The sequence below is a fragment of the Entelurus aequoreus genome, linkage group LG11, assembly GCF_033978785.1.
Source record: "Entelurus aequoreus isolate RoL-2023_Sb linkage group LG11, RoL_Eaeq_v1.1, whole genome shotgun sequence".
Classification (NCBI taxonomy): domain Eukaryota; kingdom Metazoa; phylum Chordata; class Actinopteri; order Syngnathiformes; family Syngnathidae; genus Entelurus; species Entelurus aequoreus.
Genome location: NC_084741.1, coordinates 11,670,615 through 11,678,114, shown reverse-complemented (window position 1 = coordinate 11,678,114; position 7,500 = coordinate 11,670,615). Strand labels below are relative to the sequence as shown.

General features: G+C 34.3%; 1 protein-coding gene across 2 annotated transcripts in view; it reads left to right on the top strand.

The window, feature by feature from the left end:
* Positions 1-7,500, top strand: part of prpf31 (PRP31 pre-mRNA processing factor 31 homolog (yeast)) — a 342,441-nt gene that overhangs the window by 36,396 nt on the left and 298,545 nt on the right. The window lies entirely within an intron of this gene.

Here is a 7,500-nt window from a genome sequence, read left to right as displayed (position 1 = left end):
ATCAGATCCAGATGTAAATACCTGGAAATAAAAGCTGAAATGTTGATCTCTTGTCTCATATTCATCTTTTGATGTTAAACCCAAATGTTTTTAGTCTACAACAAAAATAATGGAATTGGCCTCACTGTTCCAATACTTTTGGAGGGCACTGTATATACATACACACATGTATATATATATATATATATACACACACATATATATATATACACACACACATATATACACACACACACACACATATATATATTATATATATATACACATATATATATATAATATACATATATATATATAATGTATACATATATATATATAATATACATACATATGTATGTGTATATATATATATATATATATATAATATACATACATATGTATATAAATATACATATGTGTATATATATATACACATTTATACATACATATATACATATATATACATATGTATATATATATGTATATACAATATATATACATATGTATATAAATATACATATGTATATATATATACATACATATATATACATATGTGTATATATATACATATTGTTATATATATATATACATGTATATATACACACATGTATATATATACATACATCTATATATGTATATATATATAAATATACATATATTTGTATATAGGCTATATATATTACATATATATCTATGTAGTATATATATACATGTATATGTAATATATATTACATATAAATATACATATATACACATATATATGCATACATGTATATATACATATGTGTATATACATACATATATACACATATATACGTATAAATATACATATATGTGTATATATATGTATGTATATAGGATATATATATATGTAGTATATATACCATCTATATGTAATATATATTACATATATATAAATATACACACATATATAAATATATATATATTATAGATACAAGCACATGTATATACATATACATACACAAATAAATATACACATAAGTATATGTATATCTACATATATACATACATGTATGTATACACATATACAGGTACAGTATATATACACAGGTACAGTATGTATATATATACACACATAGGTGTATATATATATATACACACATACGTGTATATATACACACACACGTGTATATATACACACACACACGTGTATATACACACACACACACATGTATATACACATTCGTGTGTATATATACACACACACACACACACATGTATATACACATACGTGTGTATATATACACACATACGCGTATATATACACATATACGCGTATATACACACACGTATATACACATGTATATATACGTATATACACATGTATATATACGTATATACACATGTATATATACGTATATACACATGTATATATACGTATATACACATGTATATATACGTATATACACATGTATATATACGTATATACACATGTATATATACACGTGTATATGTATGTATATGTATGTGTGTATATATACACGTATGTGTGTATATATACACGTATGTGTGTATATATACACGTATGTGTGTGTGTATACATACACGTGTATATATACACACACATATATACATATGTATATACATACATGTATGTATGTATGTATATACATACATGTATGTATGTATATACATACATGTATGTATGTATGTATATACATACATGTATGTATATACATACATACATACATACATGTATGTATATACATACATACATACATGTATGTATATACATACATACATGTATGTATATACATACATACATACATGTATGTATATACATACATATATACATACATGTATGTATGTATGTATGTATGTACATACATACATGTATGTATGTATGTACGTATGTACATGTATGTATGTACATACATACATGTATGTATGTACATACATACATGTATGTACATATATATATACATACATGTATGTATATATATACATACATACATGTATGTATGTACATACATACATGTACATACGTACATACATACATACATGTATGTATGTACATACATACATACATACATACATGTATGTATATACATACATACATGTATGTATGTATATACATACATACATGTATGTATATACATACATGTATGTATGTATATGCATACATACATACATACATGTATGTATATACATACATACATGTATGTATGTATATACATACATACATGTATGTATATACATACATGTATGTATGTATGCATATACATACATGTATGTATATACATACATGTATGTATGTATGTATATACATACATACATGTATGTATATACATGCATGCATGTATGTATATACATGCATGTATGTATGTATGTATATACATGTATGTATATACATGTATGTATGTATATATATACATGTATGTACATACATACATACATACACATACATACATGTATATACATACATACATGTATGTATATACATACACATACATACATGTATATACATACATACATGTATGTATATACATACATACATGTATGTATATACATGTATGTATATACATGTATGTATGTATATGTTTATATATGTATATACATACATGTATGTATGTATAAACATATACATACATACATACATACATGTATGTATGTATATACATACATACATGTATGTATGTATATACATACATACATGTATGTATGTATATACATACATACATGTATGTATGTATATACATACATACATGTATGTATGTATATACATACATACATGTATGTATGTATATACATACATACATGTATGTATGTATATGTTTATACATACATACATGTATATACATATATAAACATATACATACATGTATGTATATACATACATGTATGTATGTATGTACATACATACATACATGTATGTATGTATGTATATACATACATACATACATGTATGTATATACATACATACATGTATATACATACATACATACATGTATATACATACATACATACATGCATGCATGTATATACATACATGTATGTATATATACATACATGTATGTATATATATACATACATGTATGTATATATATACATACATGTATGTATGTATATACATGTATGTATGTATGTATATACATGTATGTATGTATGTATGTATATACATGTATGTATGTATGTATGTATGTATGTATATACATGTATGTATATACATGTATGTATGTATATACATGTATGTATGTATATACATGTATGTATGTATGTATGTATATACATGTATGTATGTATGTATGTACATACATACATACATATACATACATACATGTATATACATACATACATGTATGTATATACATGTATGTATATACATGTATGTATGTATGTATATACATACATACATACATGTATATACATACATACATGTATGTATATACATACATACATGTATATACATGTATGTATGTATATGTTTATATATGTATATACATACATGTATGTATGTATACATATACATACATGTATGTATGTATATATATATACATACATGTATGTATATATATACATACATACATGTATGTATATACATACATGTATGTATGTATATACATACACATATGTATGTATATACATACATGTATGTATGTATATACATACATACATGTATGTATGTATATACATACATACATGTATGTATATACATACATACATGTATGTATATACATACATACATACATGTATGTATATACATACATGTATGTATATACATACATACATACATGTATGTATATACATACATACATACATGTATATACATACATACATACATGTATGTATATACATACATACATACATGTACATACATGTATATACATACATACATGTATGTATATACATACATACATGTATGTATATACATACATACATGTATGTATATACATACATACATGTATGTATATACATACATACATGTATGTATATACATACATACATGTATATACATACATACATGTATGTATATACATACATACATACATGTATGTATATACATACATACATACATACATACATACATACATGTATGTATATACATACATACATGTATGTATGTATATACATACATACATACATACATGTATGTATATACATACATACATACATACATGTATGTATATACATACATACATACATACATACATACATGTATATATACATGTATGTACGGGGACGGCGTGGCGAAGTTGGTAGAGTGGCCGTGCCAGCAATCGGAAGGTTGCTGGTTACTGGGGTTCAATCCCCACCTTCTACCATCCTAGTCACGTCCGTTGTGTCCTTGTGCAAGACACTTCACCCTTGCTCCTGATGGGTGCTGGGTAGCGCCTTGCATGGCAGCTCCCGCCATCAGTGTGTGAATGTGGAAATACTGTCAAAGCGCTTTGAGTACCTTGAAGGTAGAAAAGCGCTATACAAGTATAACCCATTTATCATTTATACATATACATCCATATATACATACATATATATACACACACACACATATATATATATATATATATACATATATATACATATATATATATATATATATATATATATATATACATACATATACACACATATATATAAACACTTATACATACATATATATACACACATCCATATACACAGACACACACACACACATATAAACATTTATACATACATATATATACACATATACAAATATATACATACATTAAACATATATATACATATACAGTACATACATATATATACATACATATAAACATATATATACATATACAAATATATACATACATACTGTGTATATATATATATATAAACATATATATACACACATACATACATATATATACTGTATATACATATAGATATATATGTATATATATACACATATATACAAATATACGACAGTATATACAAATATATATACATTACGATGGGAATAAAAGTGGACTCACTGGTGATGGTGACAGAGAAGAGGACTGTGGATAAACTAGTGAGCATCCTGGAAGATGCCAGTCAGCCTCTGCATGGCGTCGTCAGTAGCCAGAGGAGCCTGTCCAGTGCTAGACTGCTTCATCCCAAGTGCAGGACTAATAGACTCAAAAACTCCTTTGTCCCACACGCCAAAAAAGTATTTTCTCATACCAATCACACACGTCTGGTTGGCCAGCTTCACAATAAAAGCGCTATGCTTCACATCTGGTCCAACCAACAAAACCAGGAAAAATTATCTTACAATACGATCATGCTATTCTGTGATACTTCTATCTATTCTGTGATACTTCTATCTATTCTGTGATACTTCTACCTAAATAAATGTTTTCTGGCAGATTGAAATAAAAGTGTGTTGACATGGCAGCAGCGATAATAAAGGAAGAAGATTGCTTCTCCTTCGCTACCACTGAGACTAGCTTTAATGCTGCAGGCATGGCTGCCACTGCCCCCTGCAGCCCATAAGGGGTAATTACAGTTGACTACACAATATTATAATTATTTTATAACTGTATAAAAAAATATATATATAAAATATAAATGTAAAGTACAGAATATCAGAAACATTTTTGACAATCAAGGCATGATGGTAACAATCCACATTTTGTGTTAATGTGTGAAACTGCTATCTGAACATGGAAGTGTAGCTCCTCTCCTCTAAATGCAAGTGCTCCTAAAGAACCAATTTCTGTATTCCTACAAAATAGAAAACGCACTGCAGGTATTTTTCTATACTCTTTAAAAACGTGTTTGTATACTTTTCGTGTTGAGCTGTTTCAAAAAGCATAATGTTTAAACATTTCATACAAGCAAATTAATAGTTATGGTATTTAAAACTTTAAAAGTGATCCAAAAAAGTGACGGCGTGGCGAAGTTGGTAGAGTGGCCGTGCCAGCAATCGGAGGGTTGCTGGTTACTAGGGTTCAATCCCCACCTTCTACCATCCTAGTCACGTCCGTTGTGTCCTTGGGCAAGACACTTCACCCTTGCTCCTGATGGCTGCTGGTTAGCGCCTTGCATGGCAGCTCCCTCCATCAGTGTGTGAATGTGTGTGTGAATGGGTGAATGTGGAAATACTGTCAAAGCGCTTTGAGTACCTTGAAGGTAGAAAAGCGCTATACAAGTATAACCCATTTATCATCTGTCTCGGGTACACTTGGTAATTACGAAAAGGTCTATCTTTCTGCCATTAATTTTGAACTTACTACGTACAAAACCAAGAGGACGCTGCAGAAACAGATTGTGACAAACGCAGGGAAGTCCCACCCACAGGGGCTGTAAGTGGCCCACCCACAGGGGCTGGAGGTGGTCCACTCCCACCCACAGGGGCTGGATGGAGATGGTCCACCCACAGGGGCTGGAGGTGGTCCACCCCCACCCAGAGGGGCTGGAGGTGATCCACCCCCATCCAGAGGGGCTGGAGGTGATCCACCCCCACCCACAGGGGATCGAGGTGGTCCACCCCCACCCACATGGGCTCGAGGTGGTCCACCCCCACCCACAGGGGCTGGAGGTAATCCACCCCCACCCACAGGGGCTCGAGGTGGTCCACCCCCACCCACAGGGGCTGGAGGTGTTCCACCCACACCCAACCCACAGGAGATGGTCCACCAACAGTGGCTGGAGATAGTCCAGCCACAGGGGATGGAGGTGGTCCAGCCACAGGGGATGGAGGTGGTCCAGCCACAGGGGCTGGAGGTGGTCCAGCCACAGGGGCTGTAGGTGGCCCACCCACAGGGGCTGGAGGTGGTCCACTCCCACCCACAGGGGCTGGATGGAGATGGTCCACCCACAGGGGCTGGAGGTGGTCCAGCCACAGGGGCTGGAGGTGGTCCACCCCCAGGGGCTGGAGATGGTCCACCCCCAGGGGCTGGAGATGGTCCACCCCCACCCAGAGGGGCTGGAGGTGATCCACCCCCACCCACAGGGGATCGAGGTGGTCCACCCCCACCCACATGGGCTTGAGGTAATCCACCCCCACCCACAGGGGCTGGAGATGGTCCACCCGCAGGGGCTGGAGGTTGGCCACCCGCAGGGGCTGGAGGTGGTCCACCCCCACCCACGGGGGCTCGAGGTGGTGCACCCCCACCCACAGGGGCTGGAGGTGGTCCACCCACACCCAACCCACAGGAGATGGTCCACCAACAGTGGCTGGAGATGGTCCAGCCACAGGGGCTGGAGGTGGTCCAGCCACAGGGGATGGAGATGGTCCACCCGCAGGGGCTGGAGATGGTCCACCCCCACTCACAGGGGCTGGAGGTGGTCCACCCCCACCCACAAGGGCTGGAGGTGGTCCACCCACACCCACAGGAGATGGTCCACCAACAGTGGCTGGAGATGGTCCAGCCACAGGGGCTGGAGGTGGTCCAGCCACAGGGGATGGAGATGGTCCACCAACAGGGGCTAGAGATGGTCCACCAACAGGGGCTGGAGATGGTCCACCAACAGGGGCTGGAGGTGGTCCACCCACAGGGGCTGGAGGTGGTCCACCCACAGGGGCTGGAGAAGGTCCACCCACAGGGGCTGGAG